The following is a 12,178-nucleotide window of genomic DNA, read 5'->3' as shown; positions in this document are numbered from 1 at the left end:
GGAAGCAGGGTGTGAGAGATATGGGGGTGTAGGCTGTATGGGAAGCAGGGTGTGTGAGATATGGGGGTGTAGTGTGTGTGATATGGGGGTGCAGGCTGTATGGGGAGCAGGGTATGCGACATATGGGGGTGTAGTGTGTGGGATTTGGGGGGTGCAGGCTGTATGGGGAGCAGTGTGTGTGTGTGGGATATGGGGGGTGCAGGCTGTATGGGGAGCAGTGTGTGTGTGTGATATGGGGGGGTGCAGGCTGTATGGGAAGCAGGGTATGTGACATATGGGGGTGTAGTGTGTGAGATCTGGGGAGTGCAGGCTGTATGGGAAGCAGTGTGTGTGTGTGTGTGTGTGTGTGGGGGATATGGGGGGTGCAGGCTATGGGGAGCAGTGTGTGTGTGTGTGTGGGATATGGGGGGTGCTGGCTGTATGGGGAGCAGTGTGTGTGTGTGATATGGGGGGTGCAGGCTGTATGGGGAGCAGTGTGTGTGTGTGATATGGGGGGGGGTGCAGGCTGTATGGGAAGCAGGGTATGTGACATATGGGGGTGTAGTGTGTGAGATCTGGGGAGTGCAGGCTGTATGGGAAGCAGTGTGTGTGTGTGTGGGATATGGGGGGTGAAGGCTATGGGGAGCAGTGTGTGTGTGTGGGATATGGGGGGTGCAGGCTGTATGGGGAGCAGTGTGTGTGTGTGGGATATGGGGGGTGCAGGCTGTATGGGGAGCAGTGTGTGTGTGTGTGATATGGGGGGTGCAGGCTGTATGGGGAGCAGTGTGTGTGTGTGTGTGTGTGTGTGTGTGTGATATGGGGGGTGCAGGCTGTATGGGAAGCAGGGTATGTGACATATGGGGGTGTAGTGTGTGAGATCTGGGGGGTGCAGGCTGTATGGGAAGCAGTGTGTGTGTGTGTGTGGGATATGGGGGGTGCAGGCTGTATGGGGAGCAGTGTGTGTGTGTGATATGGGGGGGTGCAGGCTGTATGGGGAGCAGTGTGTGTGTGTGTGATATGGGGGGTGCAGGCTGTATGGGAAGCAGTGTGTGTGTGTGTGTGAGATCTGGGGGGTGCAGGCTGTATGGGGAGCAGTGTGTGTGTGTGATATGGGGGGTGCAGGCTGTATGGGAAGCAGGGTGTCTGGGCCACTGACAGATACAATTGCTCCAGCGGTCACTTAGTACACAAAGGAGTGTTCCTCTCTGCTGCACTAAGCCACCGCTGGACCTAAACAATAATTCGCTGTAAAATAATAAAATAGATAATTGACATAACTGACAATGCGTTGTGTGACATGTCCAATATTCCAGCTTCTTTCTTCTGCGAATGCCTCAAAGCTGGCATTCTCTCAACATCAGGTGGGAAGAATGCCAGCTTCCAGTCATGCACAGGAAAAAGAAGAAGCCAGACTGCTGGACTGATGTCATGCATCGCAAGTTCACAATGTAAGTTATTTATTTGATTTTTTTACTGCTAATTACCATTGTTTCAGTCCAATTGTGGCTTTATACAGCAGGGAGGAGCATTCCTTGCTGTACTAAGTGAACATTGGAGCGATTGATCTGTCAATGGCCCTTTAAACATATTGTACGGCTCTCGCGGAATTATATTTCAAAATATGTGGCGTTTACGGCTCTCTTAGCCAAAAAGGTTCCTGACCCCTGACCTAGGGTATTCCAGGATGTGCCTTCTTTTCAAATAAGTTATCCCTGTTTTTTCCTCTGTTTAATTGACCAGTTGAGGATGTGATTTGGATGTCGAGTAGTTGTCAAAAAAACATCAAAAAGAGTGACCAGGGATGACATTATCATAAGTGTGTTTTTATGGTCTCAAAAACTGGATAGGGGTTGGAACTGGATATAGTGACGAAATATCTTTTTGTCTCTGTATTCAGCTCCTAAACCACTGTGTGACGGTGAGTTTAATAGATATTTATTAAAATATTAATGTGAATAATGGTATGAAGTATATACCGTATTTTTCGGACCATAAGACGCACTTTTTTTCCCCCAAATGTTGGGGCAAAGTGGGGGGTGCGTCTTATGGTCTGAATGTGGCTGCGGGGAATGTGGGTGCTGCGGTGGAGCGGGTCATCGGGGGCACGAGCAGGCTGTAGCAGCCTGCCGTGACCACGTGTACCCGCTCATTTAATATGCACGCCCATCCCCCACCCATCATCCCTCAGCGCTATAGCCGGCGCTGACAGGTGGGCGGGATGATGGGCGGGGGATAAACAGCCGGCTCGCATGATCACCCCTGGCAACTACGGCCTGGAGTGATCATGTGCGGCTGTATTCACTGCTCCCTGCGCGTCATCATCAGCGCGGGGAGCAGTGAATCAGTGAGTGTACAGTACTCACTGTTCCCTGCAGCATCGCTCGTCCTTCCTTCTGTGTCAGCGGCAGCGCCGCTGATTGGAGCCGTCCCCATTACCCTGCAGGGTCGCGATCATCTCCTGTGTTTGTGCCGGCAGCTGAGTGGAGACTAGCGGCGCGCACAGCGATGACGTCATCGCTGTGCGCACGTGTCCACACACAGCCGCCGGGACACTGGCACAGACACAGGAGATGATCGCGATCCAGCAGGGTAATGGGGACGGCTCCAATCAGCGGCGCTGCCGCTGACACAGACGGAAGGACGAGCAATGCTGCAGGGAGTGAGGTAAAGTGAGGTGAGTATGAACGTTTATTTTTTTTATGTGCCACAGGATGCGGCCATACACCAGGATGGGGGCATATTATGAGCCGAATGGGGGCATATTATGAGCCGGATGGGGGCATATTATGAGCCGGATGGGGGCATATGATGAGCCGGATGGGGGCATATGATGAGCCGGATGGGGGCATATGATGAGCCGGATGGGGGCATATTATGAGCCGGATGGGGGCATATTATGAGCCGGATGGGGGCATATTATGAGCAGGATGGGGGCATATTATGAGCCGGATGGGGGCATATTATGAGCCGGATGGGGGCATATTATGAGCCGGATGGGGGCATATTATGAGCCGGATGGGGGCATATTATGAGCAGGATGGGGGCATATTATGAGCCGGATGGGGGCATATTATGAGCCGGATGGGGGCATATTATGAGCCGGATGGGGGCATATTATGAGCCGGATGGGGGCATATTATGAGCCGGATGGGGGCATATTATGAGCCGGATGGGGGCATATTATGAGCCGGATGGGGGCATGTTATGAGCCGGATGGGGGCATGTTATGAGCCGGATGGGGGCATGTTATGAGCCGGATGGGAGCATGTTATGAGCCGGATGGGGGCATATTATGAGCCGGATGGGGGCATATTATGAGCAGGATGGGGGCATATTATGAGCAGGATGGGGCCATATGCCATGATGGGTTATATAGCAGGATGCGGCCACATGCCAGTATATAGCAGGATGCGGCCATATGGCAGGATTACGGTATATAGCAGGATGAGGGACATATACTGTATATACCAGGCAGGGGGGATCATTACCTTGATGCGGCACCTTAGTAGAGAATTTGGGGACATTACCCCCATAAACAGTGTCAGCAGCAGATCCTCGCCCCATGACAGTGTGTCATGACCACATTTTTTGCTTAAAATTTTATTTTCCTATTTTCCTCCTCTAAAACCAGGGTGCGTCTTATAGTCCGGTGCGTCTTATAGTCCGAAAAATACGGTAAATCTTTGAAAAATTGCAATTTTTCCCTCTGAGGAATTTTTTGATGAGGGGAAATAGGTATCGAATCGTGAAAGAAGGATGAATTGTATATTGCAATATATCTACCCCCTTATTGGTTGAATCCAGCAGAGACATTGTATGTTTTTATGTCTGAGTTTGTTTAGCTTTTGGTATAATAAAAGAATTTTTTAAAAAAGTTGGGGTTTATAATATATTTTTGAGATAAGGGGAAAGACAAGGATTAAAACATCAGGCTCCCTCTAGATTCCTGCTTTACTATAATAACTATACATTGCGATTGTAGCATGTATGTTAAGTCTACAAAATATATATATAGATAGATAGATAACTTTGCTCTACTACTGTTCCCCTATTGTGTAAACTTTTCTCATACTTTGCCTCCTTGACATGTTTCGCCGATCAGTGTCATCTTCAGGGGTGTAGAGGCAAATGATCAAATGCCATATCTTAGATCAGTATTCCTATTAATCAAGACCCACTAAAGAAAAAGTTGGCCCTTTTGCCTATCGTAAACAATCCAAGATCTGCTTTCATTTCTAATTTAATTTCTGCTTAGGAAAAGTGAAAGTTGCAATATAATTGTTTTCTATGGGCACCAGGAAAAAACACTGGTGTGATCCTTGCAGTTGTCTGTCCTGAGAAGGAAACTATGGTTCTATAGGCCGGTCAAATGTATTATTGAGGTACTTTTGCAGTACTGGATCTAGTGTCCCATGCGCCCCAATGCAAAACGTGGACTTGGGCCCCCACTTCCATGTTGGTCAGATGTATGGGCCTTTGTAGCGTTCTAGATTCTGCACTATTCACCACTCCACCTTTGCCCACAGCACACAGGTAAATACAATGAGCCGTCATCCATACCTCCTTCTTTTCATGCGTTTTTATATACGGTACATACTACCACCACTATGTACATATCCTTAACCTTCTAAGTAACCCGCCTTATCCACATTCACAATTACTATGCCTATTCTCTACCACTATTCAAAACAACCACTTCTTCTATTCTTGCCTCTATTTTTGCCTCCTAATTCCCCAACACTGATTGTCAATAAATTTTATACTCTGCACCCACAACTACTACTATTATTTACTGGTCATACCTGTATACCCTATATTTTACTTTCCTTTGCCCAGTAGTAATATCCCTTTCTTTTGCTGCATTAAGCTATTGTTTGTTTATTTGTAGTACTACAACTCCTATTGAGACTCTGGTGTACTTCATTATACTTGTTTCCCCTCCTGAATTCAATTTTGTTTTGTCGGTATCCTTCACTCAATGACCTCATAGTTTTGTCACTGCATGTATTTTCCTTTGTTTTATTCTGGATTTTGTTATTTTGTATTTTTGCAATGTTGTTCCATTGTATATATTGCACAGCACACTTATTGTATTGTATTGTATTTCCACATCCCCCAAAGCGACTATTTGAAAAAGATCCGGGACAAGTCAGAAAGTTAAAGCACTGCCTGTCACTTTTTGTCCCCCTACCCAGCACCACATTGATTTATTATGCATCAATAGAAACCAGCATTATTTAGAATTCCAAGGTCTTCATGTGAATGTGATTTGATTCTTCACAGTCTAGAGCCTCTAAAGACCTATATTTAAAGGGAACCTGTCAGGTGCAATATGCACCTAGAACCACAAGCAGTTCTGGGTGCATATTGCTAATCCCTGTCTAACCGTCCCTGTATCTAGTAACAAAGATAATGAGATCTTTAGAAAAAGTATTTCTAAAGCTCTTTAATTATATGCTAATGAGTGTGGGGACTAGTCCCCTGAGCATTAGTTCCCTTGGCTAGTCGGCTCCATTAGCATAGTAGCATGCCCCTGTGGGCGTACTAACATGCTAATAAACACGCAGCATCAGAGGATGCTCACACTCCCCTCTCTGCTGCCATCGCGTCTGACGCTGGATTTTGGCTCAGTGCGCAGGAACCCAGAGTTTCGGTCATGCGCACTACTTCAGTTTAAAGCCAGGACGCGTACACCCGGCTTCATAGTGCACATAACCAGAACTCCGGGGTCATGTGCACTGAGCCGAAATCCAGCTTTGAAGCTACAACGCGTTTCGATATACAATATCTTCGTCAGGTGGATAAGTTTTATATCCGCCTGATGAAGATATTGTGTATATCGAAACGCTTTGTGGCTTTGATAAAACAAAACTTACTAAATTATTTTGTCGACTCCTTAGCGCTCTATTAGACCATGATTCACCTTCATTGATACCTATTTCCCCCTTTGGGGGTCCATGGCAAGAGCTGCTTAAACGGAGGCTTCATCAAAACCAGGACCTTTTGGACGCCTATTCCCTCCACTAACCCGCGGCTGGATCAGCACACAGGAATCAGTCTCCCTGGAAGGATCTTACGGGTAATCCTCCTGACAGCGGAACATTACACTCCCGTCTATTACCGTGGTTGTGCGAGGGCTGCACAACCACTCCAGTTTTAATTACCAGTCTCACTGTTACTCCTGTCCTGAGACTCTTCACATGCGCTCCCTGTTTTCACTTTTTATTCAGAAATCCAGCTTTGGACATGATGGCAGCAGAGAGGTGAGTGAGATCATCCTCTGATGCTGTGTGTTCATTAGCATGTTAGTACACCCACAGGGGCATGCTACCATGCTAATGGAGCAGACTAGCCAGGGGAACTAACGCCTAGGGGACTAGTCCCCTCGCTCATTAGCATATGATAAAAGATCTTTAGAAATACTTTTGTAAAGATCTCTTTATCTATGCTAGTGTATACAGGGACGGTTAGGCAGGGATTAGCAATATACACCCAGAACTGCTCGTGGTTCTGGGTGCATATTGCACCTGACAGGTTCCCTTTAATAGTGTCCCCATCATGGCACCTTCCTGTAATAATGTCCCACATTTTTGGCCCTTCCTGTAACAATGTCCCCCATGTTAGTTTAATGTCCCCCATCTTGGTTTACAGACCCTCATCTTGGACTGCTTCCTTATAATGTCCCCTATCCTATAACAGTGTTCCCCATCCTGGTATACTGTTCCTCTTCCTGGTATAATGACCCTAATGCTAGACCACATTCACGTATAATAACCCCAATCCAGGTCCCTTCCTTGGATAATGTCCCCTATCCTGGACCCCATTCTGGTATAATGGCCTCCATCTTGAGCCCCTTCCTAGTATAATGACCCCCATCCGGGCCCTTTTCTTGTATAAAGATTCCCATTCTGGTGTATTGTAATCCATCCTGTGACTCTAGCTTGTATAAAGACGCCCATCCTGAGCCACTTCCTTGTATAATGATCCCTATTTGGGCCCATTTCTTGTATAATGACACCCATCCTGGTGTAATGTCATCCATCCTGTGACTACTTTGTATAATGACTCCATCATGTGCCTCTTCTTTGTGTAATGCTCCTCATACTGGGCTCCTTCATTGTATAATGACCCCCATCTGGGCTCTTTCCTTGTTTAATAACCTCATCCTGGTATTATGACTCCCATCCTGGTGTTATGTCGTCCATACTGCGCCTCTTCCTTCTGTAATGCTCCCCATCCTGGGCCACTTCCTAAACCCATTTGGTTTTCCAAAACATAAAACAATAACCAATTCTTCTTACCTTCCTCTGCTCCCACGATGTCCAGTGCCAGTGTCTTGTTCAGTAGCTGGCAGCTGGCTTCAGTGTGCAGTCACAGCATGATGTCACGGCCATGCACCACTTGTGACTGGCATATTGACGTCATCTGTTGCCCATCTTCTGATTGGCCGGCGGCATGAATTGCACCGCCGGAGGCCAGAGGAACTAGAATATTGTGCTATTCTTGTTTTCTCCTTGTAAAAAAGGTTGAGTCCCTAGTACTGATGGTGGATAGACAGTCTCCGGCGGGGTGGGCACTCGCATGCGGGACAATCGGTTGTCAGTTTGTTTCTAGGAGGAATAACAGAGGAATGGCATAACAGAGAGCTCTAACAGAAGCCACTCTAGAATTGCTAGAAATGACTGTCGTCAGCTCCTCCTAGTGGTGACTATTAGCATACAGATTTCTTTTTAACTTATCATTTTTTACATTATAATGTTTTTTAATAAAATTATAGAATTATATTATATGTTTAATTAATTATATTACATTTATAACTTATTTATACTTTTATTATTAGAATAATTGAAATAAAATGATTACTTTTGACATATCAGAGTATACAATTTTAGTCTTTTGGGACGACTACTACTAGCGGACTATACTCGCTATTTAGTTAAGACCCCTTTTACATACAAGTGATCAGGAGAAGGCCCCGACAACGGCAGCGATCGGTGCTTTGCCCAGGGACAGTGGATGCCTAAATATCCTCATTCTTCACAGCACATCTTTGTGTACACAGGTAATATGTTGCCGACAAAGTGCTAAATATATGAGGACCAAATGATTGTATTAATGATCATGCACATCTAGCATTTGCCTATATAATAAAAAAAATGTTTAAAAGAACTGAGTCCTCAGTGGTTGATACCTTTTAGTGGCTAACTGAATAGATGGTAATAATAGCAAGCTTTCCAGACTACTCAGGTCTCTTCATCAGGCATGGTATAACACAAAATCTGAAGAGTCACATATTTATACACAACAGGACATGGAATGGGGCAGTAAAAAAGACAAGTTATGTGAAGCAGAACTATCACTATGGCAAGGGAGCAAACTGTTGTGGCCATAAATATTGCAGCAGTTCATAGATAAGCAGTGTGAAAGTTTTATTGTCCTCTGATTGGGGTCTGGTCCAGAGCTGTGATACCCCCAGATGCTCTGTGGAACACGTGATGTAAAAAGACATGAATCCATGTGACACATTCCTGCTTTGAACGTGTCAAAGGTCATCATAAGTTTGTACTCCCAGACTCTCCTGTCTCTTTGGGACTTGAAATTTCCTTTCAATACCAGCAATTTCATGTCCATGATGCTGTGGTCTGGGTTACAAAAATGTTTGGCCACAGGTAGATCTATCCTTTTTTCTCTAATTGTGTGGCGGTGAGAAATCATCCGGTACAAAGATATATTTTACCTGTATCTATATAATAAGTCTTTTTCTTGTTACCTGTAGAAATCTGCCCATGTAAGCCCCTTATGCTTTAGGCATGGTCACACCTCTAATTCATTGTATGCAGAAAGCCCCCTAGGTCGCTGTCTTTGGGGTCATTACAATGAGAGTCTCCGGCTTTGGTTATTTATTGCTGTGGCTCCACATTACCCCAGGACACAACAATACAGAATAAAATCCAAGGCCATTTTCCCACCTCTTTGAGCCGGGCTGGTGCACATTACATACGTGTGAGGCGGCACGGACACAACTTGCTCTGGGCAACCAGAGGCCCTGGAGAGAGGGAGGGAAAGGGAGGGCATGGCATCCACTCACTGGCTTCATAGCGACACAAAGCCACAGATGCACAGTTTCCGTCCATGTGTTTACTGGGCAAATATCCTATGGAGAATGACCTGTCTCTGCCGGCAACACATTAGCTGCTGCGGCACGTTCTCAGTGTCATGTCATTGTGTCATGTACTCAGGATGCCAAGTAATCGCACATAAAAAGTAAATAAAGTGAAAAAAACATAGATTATTACTGATTTACTTAGATTGAAAGGGTTCTTTCCATCTTCCTAAATGTTTGAGAAAGATCTATGTATTAAGGCTACTTTACACACTGCGATATCTGTCCCGATATCGCTAGTGTGGGTACCCGCCCCCATCTGTTGCGCGACACGGGCAAATCGCTGCCCGTGTCGCACAACAGCCGTCACACATACTTACCTGTCCGGCGACGTCGCTGTGACGGGCGAACCGCCTCCTTTCTAAGGGGGCGGTCCGTGCGGCGTCACTGCGACGTCACTGAAGCGTCACTGAACCGCCGCCCAATAGCAGCGGAGGGGCGGAGATGAGCGGGACGTAACATCCCGCCCACCTCCTTCCTTCCGCATAGCGGCCGGGAGGCAGGTAAGGGGAGCTTCCTCGTTCCTGCGGTGTCACACGGAGCGATGTGTGCTGCCGCAGGAACGAGGAACAACTTCGTTACTGCTGCAGTAACGATTTTTGAGAATGGACCCCCGTGTCGCCGATTTAGCGATTTTGCACGTTTTTGCAACGATGCAAAATCGCTTATCGGTGTCACACACAACGGCATCGCTAAAGCGGCCGGATGTGCGTCACAAATTCCGTGACCCCAACGACTCCGCATTAGCGATGTTGCAGCGTGTAAAGCCCGCTTTAGATCGAAACACGTCACTCTTGTATATGATGACTGGAAGAAAGTAAATTGGAAGAAAAACCAAGACGAAAGGTACTGCCGATCTTTGTAAGTACAAGCAACTTTGCAATATACTGCTTACTACAATTTTCAGCCATTCTTGTGTTTAGTAAAACTTTTATAGCTAGTTACCTTGGAGACCGACCATTGCGGCTAGACAGCTGACCAGGCACAGTGCTTACAAGCTTTTTAGTATTGAGCTTGTAAGCACTGTTTCCATGCTGGACAAGGATCGCTGCACTGCTCTCTCCTAATCCCAGCTAGCTTCAGCACAGTGCTTACAAGCTGGATGGCAGCGGTGGTCTGTTTCCTAGACAACAAGATGTAAACAAAAGAAAACTGTTAATATATCAAGAACAGAATTAATTTTATAGAAGCTGTAAATTGCAAAAGTCCTTATCTTTACAATAACTTTCCAACAAGTTCCATCCATGAGGATGAGAATAACCCTTTGATCTATTTTACATGCTGCATAGTATCTGCCGGGCATTCTGCAGTGTATTGGAGAATGATGCGGTCCTTTCAGAGTTATTCATAGCCGCTGCTATGGGATGTGGATATATAGTATATACAGTGGGTACGGAAAGTATTCAGACCCCTTTACATTTTTCACTCTTTGTTTCATTGCAGCCATTTGGTAAATTCACAAAAGTCCTTTTTTTATTAAGGTACACTCTGCACCCCATCTTGACAGAAAAAAACGGAAATGTAGAAAGTTTTGCAAATTTATTAAACCAGAAACTGAATGTTACCTGGTGGCCCTGTGGTTGAGCAGAGGACCACGTAGCACGAGGATGGACTGGACATGCAGGAGTGCAGGGGAACACATGCTCGTCCGCAGTAACCAGCAGGCAGCCATGGTGGGAACAGTGTCTGTATCCCTGTTGGCGAAGGGGGAGAGGAGAGTGCAGGAATCGGGACCCTGGCAGAGTACACCTTACATTGTTCATGTATGTCATTGCTTGTGCTTGGTACATCTGATTTTTTTTTTTTTTACAATATTAAATAATCACTGATCTCGGTGAGACCAGCCAGAGAAGACACTGCCGGCAGCCAATGAAGGGCGCTCAACACAATGACATTTTAGGTACATTGCCCCCTGGGAAATATGCAAATCAAAAAGGTCCGTGGAGCCTCTGTTAGGAGTCTCAACACGGAAAATAGCCAGATATCCCTCCGGGAAGAACCTAGCTAAGGAGTGGCTCTTTTTAGGAAACCACAATAACCACCATATTAAGTGGCCCTTTTAGTCAATATCCAGCTCTTGACAAGTTTAAAGATATGATAAGGGAAATACCAAGGCCAGGTATCCATCCACAGACAGCTGTTTCGGGGTATTGCCCCTCATCAGTGTGGAGCAGGATTCTGGCTAGGTGGGAGCAATGCCTAGTAGACCAACAAGACAAAACAATCACTGATCTCGGGGAGACCAGCCAGAGAAAACACTGCCGGCAGCCAGCAAAGGCGCTCAACACAGTGAAATCCTAGGTGCATTGCCCCCTGGGAAGAATGCAAATCAAAAAGGTCCGTGGCATATTTAACTCTCTGCAGCCCAAAGGCTCCCATACACTTTTTTAGATAAAAAAAAAATATTTTGCTGGTTGGGATTAAGTGAAGATCCTGTCCCCCTGATTGAGGAAACAGAGGGATCTAATCTGCACTTGTCCAGTGAAATTTTGGAGAGCGTTATCAAGCCATCTCATAGTAAAAATGTCCCTTATTGCTTATAGCAACTAATCAGAGTTCAGCTTTCCTATATTAATGAGCTCTGTAAAAATGAAAGCTGAGCTCTGATTGGTTGCCATAGGCAACAAAGCACATTCTTACTTTGATAACTAAGTTTCCCCCATAATCTAGTTCCACTGTGTGACATGTCTACAACAGCATTGCCACTATTGATGGGAATCTGTCACCAGGTTTTGGCTACCTGATCTGATGGTAGCATAATGTAAAGAAAGAGATCTGAGTCCATTCATGTGTCACTTACTGTGCTTTATGCTGTCAATTTGATGCAGTCGCTGATTTATCAGCTGCAGATGTACCAGTTCTCTGAATCCTGAATTCTTTTTAACCCTACCCATAGCACTGACTGGCAGCTCTCTGCCCATATACAGTGTACCCAGAAAACGGGGGGCAGGGTTATACAGAGCTCATGACATCTACATACAGCAGGTTTTCTAGTCCTCTTGTGATAACCTCCTGTTTAATGAAACGGGGATTTTA

Source organism: Anomaloglossus baeobatrachus, chromosome 5 (assembly GCF_048569485.1).
Source record: "Anomaloglossus baeobatrachus isolate aAnoBae1 chromosome 5, aAnoBae1.hap1, whole genome shotgun sequence".
Classification (NCBI taxonomy): domain Eukaryota; kingdom Metazoa; phylum Chordata; class Amphibia; order Anura; family Aromobatidae; genus Anomaloglossus; species Anomaloglossus baeobatrachus.
Note: the sequence above shows the minus strand (reverse complement) of the source record.